We start from the raw sequence: 18672 nt of genomic DNA, 5'->3' as shown, positions 1-18672 counted from the left end.
AGCTAAAGCCCCCAGCGCCGTCGGAGCGAAGACATCAACGCTTACATGACTTACAGTCAGACTTGTCACCCGCTGACGCTGAGCGCTCCTTTGGGCACAAGAGACCGAATGGTGCTGGTCGCACAAAGAAAAGTCCTTGGAGAAACTATTTAGCTGATATGCTCTCCGTTACAAACTTGTCACTGCTTGTATTTCTCTTGTAAAACCAAAGTACTCACAAACAAACACAGTTTCACCTTTAAAGGGGCGGTGTTGTGAATTTTCCAGGTCCATAATGGCATTTTATTGCATAATATGTTGCCTTCAGTTGTTATAAAACCTCAACATGTTATTGTTTATAACTGGGAGCATTAAAAAAAAAAAAAACATTCACAAAATCCTGGACCTGAATGTTCTTAAAGGGCCAGAACGTGTTGATAAAACCCACTACATTTCAATAAATAGCTGTTTCAGTATTCAACAAGATTTTCTTAAAATTAAATCACATTTAACATCCTTTCACACTGGTCAGTTCATCCACAGTTTCGTGATTGTTTTTGTGTTATTTTTTGCAATCAAATTCATAGATTTCGTGGTGCTAAGTTAGGAATATTTGTGAGGAATTTTTATGATGTTTGCGGTAAAGTAGGATGCTAAATGTAACTTTTTATTACTTGCCGTATTGGTCACGGACTATGACTTGACATCAAGTCAGGCTGAGACAGCATTCACTTAAACTTAATGTTTTCGCCCAATTTTAAGAAAAATCTGAAAAATCTGAAAAAATCTGGGGATTTGTTGATTTTGTGTGAATTTTGCAGATTTGTGAAAAACTGGGGGAAATCATAGATGTAATTTGGGCCACTGAAAAAGCTGCGGCGGCCAGATTTGGCCCCCGTTCCTTGAGTTTTGACTAGTTGGTTTTATCCATACATCCTGACACTACCGGCCCTTTAAGAACATTCAGATGTTTGATACAGCACAAAATGAAAATGAGTTTGATGCCCTGCTTTAAGGTCTACAAATCATTCGAGCCACACTCTGGGAGAAACGTTGGCCGCAGAATAAAAAGTAATGCTATCAGTTTCTGAGTTTCTAGCAGAAATATTTTGTCCTTCTGCAGCGAGCAGAGAGAGCGAACGGGTCAGACGGCCAGATGGTGGCAAAGTCAAGCTCCCAGTTGTGCTGCAGACAGCCATGAGTCATCTCTCCAGTAACACGCATTCGGAGCCCCACTGTTTGACCTGCTCATGCATTTTTAAATCTGTGAGCGCACCTCGGTTATTGACTCCCTCCTTTGGCGCTGCGGCCCTTCCAACAGGCCGTCAGCTGCAGCAGTGAGTCACTGGCTCTCCACTCAGAGCGCTGCCATTTCCACCAGACTGAGAGGTGTGACTCGGTGTGGTCTTTGTGAGATTGTCAGCTTGCTCATCACTTCTGACCGTTCTGTTGTTGCTGGTTTGTGCAGCATAAGCCACAGGTCTCTGCATGGGCATCTGGAGGCAGTGCAGGTGTGTCTGTGTGTTCCTCTCTGACCTCTGGAGGTCCTTCGGCCCGTCACACACCACTGCTTCACTCTGTGTAAGAGCCAGACAGAGGAGGAGAGGGGATGCATAAATGTTTAATTTCTGAACATTTCTTTCTGATATTCTCCGTCTAGGATGTTGTGTTATGAAATATGCTGATATTAGGAATAAAGAATGAGCGTTTGTACCAAGCTGATTGTTCTTAACCTGCTGCACAAAATGAGCTTTTGTGGAGAAAAAGAGAATCATTCAGACATTATAAAGGATGTTAATGTAGTTTCTTTAAAATCTGGTTCAGCTTTTGAGTTGAGCTTCAGAAAAACCCAATTAACACACATTTCCTTTTCCTTTACTTAAGGTTGGGCAGTATGGGAAAAAAATCCTGTCATTAGTATAATATATTTTATATCAGTCCATATCAAAATATACCACGGTTTAGAACAAATCACTATTTTTATTTTTGTTGTCCAGATATCAGAAATTGGCTCAGTCACTTTTGTTTTCCTTTTTTTAGCTTCAGCTGCACAAAGATTAGCAGTTAGCGGCTAATTCATTCATTTTTCCTGCATAATCTAATTCTCATACGTCTGATAAGGAAAAGATATTTTGAGATATATACTCCTAGATAAATTAAAGCAAGCTTAATAATTTCTATTTGCATGATTTATTGTTTTTCTCTTTCTACCAAAAACTGGATGATAAAATTTTTCAGTTTGGTGTTTTGGTCTCAACCAGCCTTTTATTTGAAGGACAACTTTGTTTACAGAGACGTCATAGTTCATTTTATTTGTTGTTTTGTTGATTTATTTTGGATATTTAATGTCTTCTAGTGATAAACGTTAATCTCTGAGAATGTATTCTTGCATTATTATGCCATAATGCTTTAAAATGGTCTCAAAACAACAATATTATCATTTATTGCAATGACTTCTGACACAATTTATCGTCCAGCAAAAGAACAAACAGGTCCATATATTCATATCGTTTATCAATCAGCTCTATCTCGACATCCTAATAGAGGATTGAACAGCTGTTTCACTCAGCATGTGCAGCTCTGGACAATCAGTTTCTCTGTTTTTACTTTTTACAGGTATTTGTTTGAGTAAAATGAACATTGTTCTTTTATTCTATGAACTACTGACACATCTCTGAACTTCCAAGCTAAATTTTAGTTTTATTAGCAGAAAATTAGAAAACAGAAAAAGACTCAGTGCTTTCAGACCTCAAATAATACAAAGAAAACAAGTTCATATTCATTTAGAAACAACAATGCTGATGTTTTAACTCAGGAGGAGATCAGAAATCAATATTTTCAGGTTTCAGTGAGGTTCAGTGCAGCGGGCTCTTCTGTATGTTCAAACTGGGACGAAGCTGAGAGACGGATGTTGCTAAGTATGTTTGAATCACGGTTGACTTCTTGGACCCTACATCCTTTAGCCTGGTAACTGCTGCCAGCTTTGACATAATTGGTTTTGCTGAGCTTGTTTCGCTCGGTGTCTGATTTGTGGCCATCCGCAGCGGAGATGCTGACGTGTGCAGATGGCGCCGTTTTATGGCAACCCTGGATGCAACAATCAATCCATCCCCAAAGAGAGGAACGAGAAAATTGGATAAACAAGCGTGGAAAAACTGAAAGATGGGTAAGGAAAGGAAAGAGGGTGAAGTTAGGAAACAAAAGAGACGAGGAAAGGTCAAAGCAGAGAGAAAAGGTGACGCAAAGAGAAGTAAAAGGGCTTCTGCAAGAAAGGATGAATTACGCTATGAAGCATGGGACCTAATTAAAACATTATAATGACCTTGTACAGTGAGCGAATAGATTGAATCCGTTACACTGCAGATAAAGAATGAGAGCCTTAATAGATGAGGAAGTCCAAACAGAGTCATTTTTAGAAGATTCTCTGTGAAAAAGTGAAGAAAACAGTCACAAAAAAAAGAAGAATAAACATGAATCTAGCCCAAAGAGGATCGATATTACTAAACACAGAAAGCATGAGAACGAAAGAGCTCTTAGTGACGGATGATGATTCGCTGTAAAGAAGAAAGATATTAGGGGAAAATAGATAAAATATGATCATGAAGGATTATTTGTAAAAAGAAATGTAAACAAAGCCTTAAAAAGAATCTGGTTGGTAGGATGGAGAGCAGAAATGACAGCATGTTCATGCAGCATACACTGCATTTTATGTACTGCTAATACAGTATATAAAGCTTTATAATCTACGCTGAGGTTAGCATTCAGCTCTCGTCCCCCGGCTTTGTTTATCAGCAGCAGAGAGAAAGATGTCTTATCTAAAGAGACGCTCCAACGTAAAGAACAAGCTGCACACAAACAGCAGCTCTACTGAAAACATGTGCAATGCACCAAAAACTTCAGAAGACCAACGGTAGATAAATTCACTGAGCGCCAACGAGCCTCTGATTGCTTTTAAATCAGGACCGGTTCGTCTCTGCAGCTCATCTCTTCAGTAAATCTCAAACCGACGGATGTTCAGATACTTACAGCCCAAATGTCGTCATCCCGGAAAACAATGTAGCCATGATGCAATAATCCAGTCAGATGTTTTTGCACTTTTAAAGCACTTTGAAGAAATGTATTGTTCACTGTTCTGGAGCGACTGGATGGTTCTGCTGACAGTATAATTATAGGACAGGAATGAAACAGAAATGTCCTTTATTACCCAGGGAGAATTCAGGTAAATGGAGGAGACTTTTCCCACCAAGATAAGACTGTTCATAACCAGAGTTGGTTAGTAACTAGTTACATTTACTCAATTACATTTACCCGGGTAACTTTTTGGAAAAAAATTACTTTTAGGAAAATTTTTACTACACTGTAATTTTTACTATTACTTGTGTAATTATATTGTGAAGTATTTTTATTCTTATTTGAGTAAAATTTCTGGATTTCTTACTTCACTGAAGGAAAAACAAACATGTTTTAACCAAAAGACTCACCAGATAAAGTCACACGCCTGCAGTTTTTGTTAAAGTGCCAAAAGTGACATAAATAATGTGGCGTGAATTCAGGCAGTAATTTGATCAACACGTGTGGAGGGAGGAGGTTCGGGTCGGTTTCTAAACTAGCTGTTTCCAAATTTTGTAAATCCCGCCGTCTATGAGCCCCAACCTGGTGTGTTTTTAAATTAGCTTGACTGGAACAAGTAGAAGCCATAAATAAACTGGCAAAAACAACTTGGGAAAACGATTTCAGTCGCTCTGTTCAACACGCCCGTCACTTCCGACGTCCATCATGGCGCCTCGGGTGATTAAGTGACTTACAGTAGGTGCATTTTCCTGAAGATCCATTCAGGGTTTTTCCTCTCCGTTTTCTGGCACTGTTGAAGGACATATTGGACCTTTAATGGACGTGAAGATAAAATATCTGGAATATTACATTTAATTCAACACTTAGCCCCTAGCCAGGCAAGCTGATTACTCTGATCGAAGTCCAGCCGACCACTGTGGTTAATAAGGTTATGCTGCAACTGCAAGACTGTCCGTTTCAATCTGAGCCAGGCCTTGGCGTCCGTTCAGAGGTGGAAACACTCACGTTTCCCTTCCTTCAGCTGTTGGACATGAGGAAACGGACGTGTTAACCTAAACCAGGCGCTCCGAGTGAGGAAATGCTGCAGATTCAACGATAATACGTCCCATTAAACGCAAAACCAGAGTGGTTCGTCAATTTCAGCTCCTCCAGCAGCAGAAAGTCATCGTCTCCTAACAGGGCTTCACACTTCAGAGGTTTAGAGATGGAAAAAAACAAAAAGCTTGTGACAAACAGAAATGCATCAGAAAAGGCATCTGTGGCGCCTCTTCACATTGTTAATCTGACAAATGATTCAAGGAGCAAAACAGCGTGTTTGGATGTTTGCACTTTCTGAAATGCCACCGTTCGATATTTCAATGTGCTGCAGATTTAAAGCCTGGCTCGGTTCAGCGGTCCGGAGGCTCGTATAATTTAGTTCAGGGAAAAGGCGAGGCGACACAAAGGCAGTTTGTCAGGAAGCAGCAGAGGCTGAGGCCGTCTGCTTCTTAAATGCTGCAAAAAGGCTGGATTTTTTTTATTTTTATGTTGTATGTGAACATACTACTCTGTAAATATCTAGTAAAAATGCTGGAAAATTAAAAAACTACATTAATAATTAATTCTGCTTATTGTGAGACTAATTTTGTACCAGAATGCTACATGTTCTCGTCTGTGAAAGATGTTTTTCTTTACAATTTTCCACAGGACAATACAACATACATTTTTAATTTGTTTTAGTGAAGAAATTTAAATTTGTTGTGGATTTCCTTTAATCCACATCCGTTCTTCCTGTATTAGGTCTGTCTGTCTGTCACCAGATCTGAGCTAAAGATTATTTGGAAAACCAATCAGGTTCAACTTCCTGTATGCATTTGCAAACTGCAACTCTGGCATTTTATGTTTCTTTTGGAGTAATAAGTTTAAAGAAATTCTTTAAATATATTGGCATTTATAAAAAAAAGAAACAATTTTAGTAATTTTAGCTGACATAAAACAAGAGAGGTTTGGTCTGTTTTAACTTCAGATAGTGAGAAAAAAAGTTTTGTGAATTTTTACACTGCAAAAACAAAACCTGAACAAGTAAATTTTTGGTATACTGTGCAAATATTTTAGTCAATCTAAAATATGACAAAACTAACTTGCCAGTAACCTTTCAGCAAGATAAAGGAGCTTGTTTTAGTATTGACAGAAAAGTTTCAGTTCCACTGGCACTTTATTTGACTAACAAGATATTTTTTTCCATCTATTTGTAAAATAATCTTTCAATAGAACTAGAACTTTTAAAAATAAAATTTAAGCAATTGTTTACTTAAAACAAGCTCCTATGTCTTGCTGAAAAGTTACTTATAAGGTAGTTTTCTCTTAGTTCAAGTGTAGACCAAAAATACTAGATAAGGTTTTGTGTTTTTGCAGTGCATTTGGTATTTATAAACTTCTGGTTTACTGATTTAGAAGTAATTTTCATAGTTTCCAGTTAGACTTATCTGCATGTTAGGATAAAGTCTGGCGCGTTCTGATTAAAAACTCTATAATGTGTGTTTTCTGGCCACTTTAAACCAGATGGTGATGTCAAGTGCAGACCACTAAAATTAACATCCGCTCACATTGATTTCCCTGAGTTACTGTCCCTCTGTGCATATTTAAGTGTGTGTTTGCAGGCGGATCGATGACCAGGTCAGGGTGAACTCAGGTTGGAGTCTGTGTTTAGCTTCGCCTCTCTTCGTCTTGCTCCCTTTGTCTCCCCTGCAGCTCAGAGCTGCCTTCACCCATGGCTGCACACGGCGGCTGAGCGTGCGCAGCATAACGAACGAAGCGCTCACACACACTCAGCAGTAATTAACAGCAGCTCTTATCGCTACAGAAACGAGGTGGGCTCACAAGCGCCCACCTACATGATGAACTATTATTACGTCCAGGAAGAATACTCCTGATTTCACTTCAGGGAGGGAATCTTAAGTGCTTCCTCTGCAACTGTTTATGTTTTTATGTGATTTTTCTCAAGCAGGCTGCAGATTGTAAACTTTTTAAGATATTCCAGTTGGCTTTTTCTTTACGTTTGGGATTATTCAGTTGCTGCACCTGAGTTTGTTTTTGTTGAGTCACGATTGTTTTGTTGTTTTTTTGAATGCATATTAGTGCAGATTTCAGACCAACTCTGGATTTATGGAGCCCAATGCACTGAACTTCATAGAAAACCTGGTTATTCCACCAAATATTGATTTCTGAACTCTTCCTGAGTTAAAACTTTAGTATTACTTTTTCTAATATGAGCTTGTTTTATTTATTTGCATTATTTGAGGTCTGAAAGCACTGCATCTTTTTCATTAAATGGACCATTTCTCATTTTATGGAAATAAATACAAAATTTTTCCTTGGTATTTTAGAGAAATGTTGTCAATAGTTCATAGAATAAAAGAACAATGTTCATTTTACTCAAACATTTACAGTAAAATCAGAGAAACTGATCATTTTTAGTGATCTCTTAAGTTTTTCCAGAGCTGAATCTTTATGACAGTAAGTAACTTTTCTAAAAATATGTTTTTATTACATGTTTATTAAAACTGTCAGCATGTTGTGATAGTTTGTTGTGAGACAGATAATCTCTGAAAAGATCAATCTCCACCCTGAGCTGCTGCTGCCGTCTGAAGAAATGCTCCTTTCCCGACCAAAAACAACCAATCAGAGGTAGGAGGAGGGGCTTAACGGTGTTAATCATCCTCATTTACTTGCTGCTAAATGTGCTAATATTGGAGAAACAACCAACTGTTCCAGAATAACCGTTTATCTGCTGTCAAGCTGAGTAGCTTCAGCATTCACAACATGCTATGCTAGCTGCAGCGTAGCAGAGAGCAAAGAGATGGAAGAATAGAAGGAAGGATGAGCAGCAGCATATGGAGAGGTGATTGACAGCCTTAAGGCCCGCCTTCTGGCTCTGATTGCTTGTTTCTAGTTAGGACTGGGAGAAGGCAGAGGAGCTCAAATTTATTCATATTATACTGTCTCAACAAATATATAAGAAATGATTATAAAAGTTACTTACTACTACTTACTAGGAAGCAGCAAGGGCATGCTCAGTTTTTCACACCCAGCCTTTCTAGTTGGGTGTTGTGTGTTCTCAGAGATGTCAGTGAAGACTTGCCAGGTCCACTGCTGGGAAAACTGGCAGCACTCCTGATGTTTATGCAGTATTTCTCCTTATAATCCTCCTCAGACTGAGCCACTGTCACATCTGTTGGTCTAAGTTCATTGCTGATGTCGTTTCTTTTCCCTTGGCATTTTTTTCTTTAAACAGCAAAACAAACAAATTTTTGCTTTTCTGTTGGTTCTTGTCCCAAGCCGAGCATTAGCCAGCCTCTGCTTTGTGCAGATGTTGGGAAACTAACATTCACTCAACTGGATGATTATGTGACCAAAAATGTTTGAGAGTTTAAACTGCAAACTAAATACTGACACACTAACACACCAATCATAAACATTTGTTCCACTAAAGCTGAAACGCTTCACCAACATGACTTGTAGCAGAAGCTAATGCTAAAGCTCAAAATTCAAAACTTATTACAACATAATCCGCTTGTTTGCGATTCAGGAAGTGATTCTTTTCTTTGGATCCGATTTTTCACTCATGGATTCAGTTTTATAGTTGTTGAGTTTTGCTAACTGTTGCTGATTTTGTTTCATTGGTTGCAGTACAGCTTTGGTCGAAAAGCACTTGTATCAGTCGACTTTAAACTCTTTAACGTAGAACTACCGCAATGCATTCTGGGTACTGAATATACTTCTTTTTTTAAATTTAAGAACAAGGCACAACAAGTATACAACAAACTGTATACCTCATAAGAAGTAGTAATTATATCATGTACTTAAATTAAAGTTAGAAAATCCACATTGTTTTTATTGCCTTACAGTTTTTTGAATGATAGTAACTAAAAATAGTTCAGTAGGTAAATTTTAAAAGTCACAAATTTTTCTATTGAATTTACATTTGTCAATAAAAAACTTTTCTGAAAATACAATCAAATTAATTAAAAAAATATTAATTTTATTTTTTTCTTGAATAATTGAGAAAACCAAGGACAATATTATCCCAACGGAGAACAAAATCTTTATGTATAATATCAATTATGAACAAACAGATTTCTCCCCAAAACCTTTTTGTCTGAATGCAAAGCCAGTTTCAGGATGAGAATCACAGTGAACATTTTGTATTAATATCTTTTTTTTACTTTAGCGTATAGTGATTAGCTGGATAATGCTTGGCAAACATTTGTTTCACCGCATCATGGGAGGAGAGGAAATGGAACTGCTGCATTAAGAGTCTTCTGCCACTTCAAAATAAGAGCATGAATACAATAAACGTTTAACTACTTGAGGAGTTATCAGGAGTAAAACCACCGAAACTTCAACATAAATGTCAAATTCATTCAATTAAAAGTTTACAGCAAAGTAAATTAGCCAGAAAAATTTATTTACGGAAAGCTAAGTGCGCTAAGCTGTTTAAAACAGTTTAAAGGAAGCGGAAATGTTACATAGCTAAACAACAATTTAGATCCACTATTAAAGGAAGTGTTCCTGTCACTGCAAATTAGTATAATAATTACAAAAATGTTAACATTTCCAGTCAGTAGAACTAAAATGGCAATAAACCCAAGATTGCTTCTGGATTCACACCTTCACTGGATCCAGCTGCTTTTCACAGACTTCAGGATAAAAATGGAAACAACAACATATTTCATCTCTTTCTCAAACCTGGGTCAATGCGATTAGACTTGGCTTTCTCACATGTTGTCGCAGTGTAATTTGAGATGGAAAGCATTTTAAAATTAAGCATCTCCAGTTCGCCTGGCGGCCACAGAAACACATTAGAGGCCAGACAAATTGGTTGAAATCGCGCCTCCCTGCCTCTTCAGCTGAACTAATGGAACCAGCATGAAGGTTAGAACCGCTGAAATTGATCCCTGCCTGCACAGATTGTAGAAGAAGTTCAGTCTTTGTTCATCCCATGTTCCCATCAGCGCCATGTCTTACTTTATTCTCTTCAGCTGATTATTTATGCCTGATCTTACCAGAGGCTTTTATTGTATATTTGATAACTTTATGTGCGAGCGTAGTTTTCCTGTCTCTCAAAGTTATAAAATAAACCCATAATGCTGATTTTAGGTTGTAAATCTAACCTGAAGTCATTCTTCTGTTGCCATGAAAAATGTTAAACCTTCCTGTAAACGTCCTAAAGATTCGATTTAACCAGTTTTTAAATCCCCAAAATGTTTTTATGTGTTTCACATTATAACCATGAAATAAAGATATTTCATTGGGTTTGATGGTGTTTTCCCAAAGTTGCAACATTTGTTACATTTTCAGCTGTGTAAAACAAACCAAACTAATTTAAAAAACTGTTTACAATAAATGAGGAATGTAGAAAACTTGTTCTCCTCGCCTGTGGTGGCGCTACACCCAGAAAGAGTGAAGGAAACTCTGAAGAAGACATGAGCACAACTTCCTTCTTCACAAAATGTAAACTAATATAACATCAGAGTTTAGCAGCTGTAGGATTTATGTTTTGTCTTTTGTAAAAAAACAACAAAACACAAACCATTTCTCTCAATAGTGTTAGACTCCTGTTGGCTTTGGCTGTATTTACCCAGAATGCCCTGCACTAATGTCAACTTCCTGCTTCTGGAGCGGTCTCCCATTCACATTTGAATTCAAACTTTAACCGTACCGAGACAGATGTTATTAGGACAACCGGAGTTTGATTGAGCATTCACACTTCACCAAACAAACAAACTAGAATTCATTTAAGGCAGACTAAACATTTACAACAATTTACAATCTCTGCTTAATATTTGCTAATATTTTTGCTTTCCATTTCCTTACTCAGTTTCCATACAAAGGGAAAACAAGTTAATTAATCTATTTTATTCTATTTATGGGGCATCAGAGTAAAGGAATGTCCCAGTTTTCAGATTTGAGACTGTATTATTCTCTTTTCATCTCACAATTATAAGATACTTTTTGTAGCCTCACATCAAATCTCAGTGAAATAAATTGAAATGTGTTTTTGTAGTGTGATAAAATCTGAAGGAGCTGAACTGTTTTCATGTCTTCTCCTCTCCTCTCGTCTGGCTCCTTAATGAACAGACTGCATTCCTAATGAGCCAAACACTGATTACCTTGCTCCAGTTGTAGAGACAACCTTCAGGATGTTTGACACAGAGACAGCAGAGTTTCACTCAGCTTCCTTGTCGCCATTGTTGATCCGGGTTGAATCACTTCTGTAACTGCGGCTCCTGCGGGTTTCTCATCAAACACCTGGAAGAAAAAAAGAGAGTTTTGTTTTGGGGTTTTGTTTGTAATGTCTCATAAGTAAGGTTTCCTTGAGGATGGGGATAAACTTGTGTGTTTGATGCTGTCAGAACAGTGAGCATCCTGCGGTTGATCCGATGATGCAACAGTCAGTTTGTTCAGATTAAAGCACATCACAGACACCAGAGGTGTCTCCTCCGCTCCCTAATTTCTGCTCTGAACTTCTGTCAAGATCTCCAAATGTTTTCTTTTTTGGGGGTTTCTGCATCACTACAACTCAGTGTATTTGCATGGGTTTTTTTTTTTCCAAGCTTGTCAGCTGCATTGCAAATGTGAGAAAACTTTTTCCCTATTCTGTCAAAAAGGCAATGTTGTGATTGCAGTGTTTCCATTTAATAAGAAATTTAATTAAAACCGCACATGAATAAGTTGTTCATGCAATAAGTCATTAAAAATGGTGGAGGCAACGGATGAAAAGTCATCAGAGGAGACAATGGCGTCTCATTCAGGCGATGGATCAATAAACCCCTCAAAAACTGGAGGCGGCTACATTTTGTCATAAGAGATTTGGATTCAACACTTTCAATTGGATCTCTGGTGGAGCCGGTTGAGCATTAACAACACCAGCACTTACAAATAAACACAGTTCTGCTGTTTACAAACTACTGTTAAGAGAAGAAAGTTTTTCCAATGCGGTTTTGTGAAATACACAAATTTCGATGCGGCTTAAAATTGAGGTCATCCGCCCCGTTGCTCATCGGTGCGTCACAAAAACGTCCAGCAGACGTTCAAACCAAAGTCTACAATTTAGACGAGTTTATCGAAAACCAAACTGAACACAAAGTGTCACCTGATCAGATCATCAACATGCATTTTCTGACAGACAGATTCCCTTTAAATGAAGGATAAAAACCACCAGTTTAGAGTCGCTTTTGAACCATAATAAATAAAATATTCACCAACATATTTGATAATGGCAATCGACAAAATGTAATGTTTGTTTACTGGTTTCTCAATTGGTGACTGTATAATTGTTTCATACATTTTTTGTCTTTTTATGATGTAAAGTACTTTGAACTGCCTTGTTGCTGAAATGTACTACACAAATAAACAAGATTGATTGATTAGTTGACTTATAAGTAATGGTACTGGTTCAATCAATCAAATTCTTTTGTCACTATTCTGCGTCCTAATACTCACAAGTTGCAAAAAAAAACAACAACCATGGTGGATGATAATGAGGATTGAGTTGTTAGCATGCTGACCCCAGTTGGAAAACTTCAGAATCGTAAGCTAGGCTCCACCGTTAGCATCCATGTTTACTTCCGGAAACACTGAGCATTTCTTCTTCTTCTTTTTTATGGCGGTAGGCAAAACGCTGAGCATCCTCTCTTTGTGACGTTATTGTGCCCTCTACTGCGCATGCAGGACACTTTCAGGTCATTTGCAGTTCACGCTGAAGATCACGTGAAATTCGCATTTATCTGGAAGTGTGAACGACGGCAAAATAAATAAATAAATAAATAAATAAATAAATAAATAAATAAATCAAATTTCACAAAAATAAAATTGGAATTGTGTCTCTTCCGGCTGCAGTGTGTGAACGTAGCCTTAGTGTGTGCGTGTGTGTGTGTGTGTGTGTGTGTGTGTGTGTGTGTGTTTGACCTTGTGCTAATAAGGTCTGCAGATGCTGATTACCTGGCTGCTTGGGAAACTCGGTGGGTAGTACCATGAATTTATTGGCTGCCAAGCCCCGAAACTTTCTCCCTCCAATCTGCTTGTTTTTCTGTCTCCTCTTGCTTTTCCTCGCTGCTGCCTCTGTCTTTGTTCCCGACCCGGCAGCCTTCTTCTTCTTCTTCTTCTTTTCTATTATGGCGGGTCGCAATCAACTTTAAGGTGCATACCGCCACCTACTGTACACGAGTGTGTAGCAACAGTATTCTACATCAGTTATATTCTATTTTTTAATTTTGTGTTTTGAAGAAAAATAAATAACGCTTTTCTTATCATACAAATATCCATTATATTTCCATCATTTCCCAATATTCCTTTCAGACTCCATTCTTGATCTGTCTTTCCAACTATTCTTCTCAATTTCTCCCTTTCACGTTCATATGTTTTACAGTTCAGTAGTATATGTTCTACATTTTCTTTCTCTCCACATTTTTCGCATTTATCATTATTTTTCTTCCCTATTAAATATAAAGTATCATTTAAATATGTGTGCCCTACTCTCAATCTAGTCATTATTATTTCTTCCCTTCTATTTCTCTCCTTAACATTTCTACTAAATATTGACTTCTGTATTTTATATAATTTCCTTCCTTTCTTATCTTCATTCCATCTTTTTTGCCATATTTCCATTTCTTTATTCTTAATAATTGATTTCCCTTCCCCTTTGCCAATAGGTATTTTAATCGTTATTGCCTGATCTAAAGCCCTTTTTGCTAATTTATCTGCCCTTTCATTGCCTTTTACACCTTGATGTGCTGGTACCCAACAGAACCAAACATCAATGCCACCTCTGTATAATCTAAATAAGCTATGTTGAATTTCTAGTACTAGATCTTTCCTATTGTTTCCTTCTCCTTGAATACTTTCTATGACTGCTTTGGAATCTGTGCAAATTACTACTCTGTCTGGACGCACCTCCTCTACCCACTGCAAACTGATGATAACTGCCACCATTTCTGCCGTGAATACAGATAGTTGATCAGATAATCTTTTAGATATGTCAATTTTAAACTCAGATATATAAATTCCTATTCCCACACATCCTTTTGAATTCTTAGAACCATCTGAATATATTTTAGCATAATTATAATATGAGTTTCTTAAGTATATATCGGTTTTTACCCCTATTTCTTTTAAATTCCAATCGTTTTTCATTTTAAGGAGTTTTATGTCTACATTTACTGCCGGAAATATCCATGAAGGGCTAACGTTAATTGGATTAAATTGAGCTATTTCTTTATCTTCTAATTCATATATTTTAATCCATTTGTTTATGATCCATCCAAATCCATTACTATGGAACTTTGAGTATTCCCAACAATATTTTAATATTGTTGAATTTACATTTTCATCTTTTTTACTTTTTATTTTCATCCAGTATGTCAGAGCTAATTTTATTCTTCTTATTTCTAGTGGAATCTCTCCAGTCTCTACTAGAAGGGCATTAATAGGTGTCGTTTTCACTGCTCCTGTACATATACGTAAAGCCCTATTCTGTAAAGTATCTATTTTTGTAATGTTGTTTTAGCTGCTACTCCATATATAAAACTACCGTAGTCTATTGTTGATCTCATGAGAGCCTATATATGTTTAATAATGACTGTCTATCTGCACCCCAGTTATTTCCAGCCACAGCCTTTAGTAGATTTATCACTTTCTTACATTTAGTTTCCAGATTCTTTGTATGCGTTTTCCATGTATATGATTGATCCAACCATATTCCCAGATATTTAAATTCTGCTACCCTTTCCAATGGTTGTTCATATAATGTTATTGTACCTATGTCTATGTTTTTCTTATTTGTAAAAATCATATAACAAGATTTACTTGTTGATAATTTAAAACCCCATTCAAAGGACCATTTTTCTACTTTATTAATCGCTTTCTTAATTTTACCTATAACAAATCTTGTATTCTTTCCTCTCATCCATAAAACTCCATCATCAGCATATAATGCAGATTTTATACATTCTTCTGTTTCAGAAAAGATATCATTTATCATAATATTAAATAGTATTGGGCTAATTGCACTACCTTGTGGAATTCCATTTTCAATATTCAATTCTTTTGAGTAATCATTTCCAATCTTAACTTTTATTTTTCTATCCTTCAAAAAATTTGCTATCCAATTAAACATTTTCCCTCCTATTCCCATCTGCTTCATTTTTATAAGTAGTCCTTCTCTCCATAATGAATCATAAGCTTTTTCTATGTCCAAAAATACTACAATCATAATTTCTTTCATTTTTAAAGCTTTCTCTATATCATTACTAATTCTAGTTATTAGTCCATTGTTGATCTTCCTTTCCTAAATCCACTGATTTTCATTGATTAATTTCTTATGATCAAGAATAAATTCTAGTCTATTAATCACTATTTTCTCCATCCATTTACTTAAGTGTGAAGTTAATGCTATTGGTCTGTAATTATTTGGATTTGCAGGATCTTTCCCTGGTTTGTTAAACGGCAGGATTATTGCTTTCTTCCATCTATTTGGTATTAAACCTTCTTTCCATATTTTATTAAACAGTTTTAATATTAATTCTAATGTTACTTCAGGAATCTGTTTAAACATAGTATAGCATAGCTGATCTTCCCCAGGAGCTGAATATCCTGTCCCTTTCAATGCTGCTTTAATTTCCTTCATGGTTATATTTATGTCTAATGTTGAATTATATGTTTGACTTTTTCCCAAAATATTTTTATGCTTGCTAATTTTTTGATTCATCTGTTGTCTATGAATGTTTGTAAGATGTTCCCCACTATGTACTGCAAATGCTTCCCCCAACAAATCTGCCTTATCTTTATTTAACACTACTACTTCCTGATCTCTGACTAAGGCTGGTATTTTAATACCACTCCTTTTCCCAATCATTTTCCTAAACATTGACCATACATTTTGCAATTTAATTTCAGATCCTATTGAGGAAGTATATTCTCTCCACGTTTTCTTTTTGGCTTCCTTAATAATTTTACGAGCTACTGCTCTTTTCTTTTTATAATTAATAAGAGTTTCAAGTGTTAAATTTTTCTGCAGTATTTTAAATGCCCTGTTACGATCTTTAATCGCTCTAGTACATTCATCATTCCACCAAGGGACTACTTTTTTCTTCCCTTTTATTATTGTTTTTGGTATACTTGAATTTGCAGCATTTAAAATATGTTTTGTTATCTGGCTTGTACACTCTTCTATGTTACCTTTTAATGTAACCAAATGTCTGCTTTCCTCACACTTTACTTTAAATTTTTTCCAATCAGCTTTATTAAAGCACCATCTTGTGATTATGACATCTTCTTGCCTCTTTATATTATCATTAATTATAGTACTTACTGGAAAATGATCACTCCCTATTGTAGATTCCCTGTTGACGTTCCATTCACATGATCCTACAAGACAGTCAGATACTAATGTAATGTCTAGACATGAGGTTGTATTTTTATATATATTAATTCTGGTACCTTTTCCATTGTTAAGACAAACTAGTGACCTTTCATCCATTATTTCTTCTATTATGTTGCCATTTTGATCTGTCTTTTTGCTGCCCCAGAGACTATTATGAGCATTAAAATCACCCATACTTCTCTTCTATGTAATTTCCCAGCCATTTCCTTAAGCTTTTTACAATCGAGATTTTTACATGGATTATAATAGTTTATAATTTTAATATTACCATATTTTCTTACATTAAATATTTCTATAATAATACATTCTAATTCATTATTCATTGGGATTTTCTTATAAGCTATTCCATCTTTAATTAAGGTAGCACATCCTCCTCCATTACAATCACTTCTATCCTGTCTTTCCATGTTATATCCAGGGATCTTAAAATCTAGATTTGGTTTTAACCATGTTTCTTGTATACATATAATATCAGGGATTATTTCTAATTCATAAATATACTTTTTAAATTCTTGTCCATTGGCTATTAAGCTTCGAGCATTCCATTGAAGTATATATAAAACCATTAAAAAGAACACTTGGATCCTAGTCCTGTGTATTTCCTGTAGTTTCAGTGGCACTTAGAATGGTATGTATTTGATCTGCTTGTATTTCTTTCATATCTAAAAATCTTCCAGCTGCTGTTACTATTGCCTTTATTTTATCACTTTTCTTCTTCATTTGCACTGTTACATTAACAATATGGCATATAAATGCTACGAAGTTTTCTTTTTTCACCACCATCGTATCTTCATCCACTCTACATTTATGCAAGCATGCATTTTGGATATTTGGATTTGGAGCCAGTATTTGTCTCTGTCCGTTCTGCACTTGATTTATATTCCAAGCTGAGTTTCTTTGACCTGTTTCTCCCATTCCTCTATTACTGTCTTTCTTTACTCTTTTTAAGGCTTCAGCATATGAAATTCTTTCTGTAATTTTAACTCTTTGAGCTTCCCTAGCTTCCTTTTGTATTTGACATCCACCATAAGCTGCACTATGTTCTCCTCCACAATTACAACATTTGATTTTTGCATCTTTCTCACATTTTCCATATTCATGTGGACCTCCACATCTTGCACACCTGATTTTTCCTTTGCATTCCTTTGCAGTGTGTCCCATTCTTTGACACTTGAAACAGCGGAGGGGTTTAGGGATATACTCTCTAACTCTATAGTTCATGTAACCCAGCTGGATATTTCCAGGCATACTATTTTCAAACTGTAAAATTACTGCCATAGTATCTTTAAGTTCCCCGTCTCTTTTACTTTTAATCCTAGTGGCATCAGTTATTTTCCCTCCTTTGATTTCTGCTTTCACATCTTCCATTGTCATTTCCAGCGGAACTCCTGAAATCACTCCTCTTAGCCTCGCTAACAATCCTGGTATATGAGTTCTAACTCTTTCCCCATTAGGTTTTCCATTTTCATGATCTTTTGTTGCTGTGATTCGCTGTTAGCATGTATCAGCACTCTTCTGTTGTTCATGATTCTAGCCATTTTTATTTTTCCTATTTCTGCCTCTATTGCTTTAGTCAGTTTTATGGGATGTATAGCTCCCCCCTCTTGCTTGAATTCTACCACGACTTTATATTCTGCTTCTAAATTAGCTTGACTCTGTTCATCTGAATTCGCCCTGTCATTTGTTTTTGTTCTTTTGCTAATGTCTGCTCTTGTCTCACTTTCTTCTGACCAACTTCTTGCTCTTTCTTGTCTTTTCTTAATTGTTCTTTTCATTCGTGATGATCTAGAAATCATCCACTCCATCTCATTCCCACTATTTCCTCCTGATGTAGAAGCCATGTAGCTACAGTCAATGTACAGTTTATGCTAACCGCCAAAATTCAAATCCTACCGCCTTGTTTGTTCCGTTCACTCTCCAACCTCCTTCCACTGTCTCCTACCCCCGGCACCCGGCAGCCTGCCTCCTCAGACTGGATTTAACCAGCGAGCGCGGTTATCTGCGCCAAAGCTCCTCTGTGGACGCTTGCCTTGGTGTGCGATTGCCGCTCTGCTAATTTCACCTGTTGGAAGTGCTGCTGCTTAACTCGTCGCTACAGCTGCGACGGTGCAGCTCTCATTTCCACTTCAGTCATCCTGCAGCCATGGAGACTTACTGAACACTGACTGCTATTTTCTTTATAACAGCAGTAAAGCATTTAT

The 18672-nt window shown here is 36.6% G+C and overlaps 1 protein-coding gene and 1 long non-coding RNA gene across 3 annotated transcripts in view; one reads left to right on the top strand and one right to left on the bottom strand.

Annotated features, from left to right (window-relative positions):
• The window catches only part of slc8a4b (solute carrier family 8 member 4b), a 129098-nt gene that overhangs the window by 35703 nt on the left and 74723 nt on the right, over window positions 1–18672 (top strand). The gene's annotated exons all lie outside the window — the stretch shown is intronic.
• LOC122820785 lies at window positions 253–13177 on the bottom strand. Its single transcript, XR_006368861.1, has 3 exons — window positions 13033–13177; window positions 11202–11340; window positions 253–1556 (listed from the first exon to the last, which is right to left on the bottom strand). It is a non-coding gene; the product is annotated as an uncharacterized LOC122820785 (long non-coding RNA).

The sequence above is a fragment of the Gambusia affinis genome, linkage group LG18, assembly GCF_019740435.1.
Source record: "Gambusia affinis linkage group LG18, SWU_Gaff_1.0, whole genome shotgun sequence".
Taxonomy (NCBI): Eukaryota; Metazoa; Chordata; class Actinopteri; order Cyprinodontiformes; family Poeciliidae; genus Gambusia; species Gambusia affinis.
Note: the sequence above shows the minus strand (reverse complement) of the source record. Positions and strands in the feature narration are given on the sequence as shown.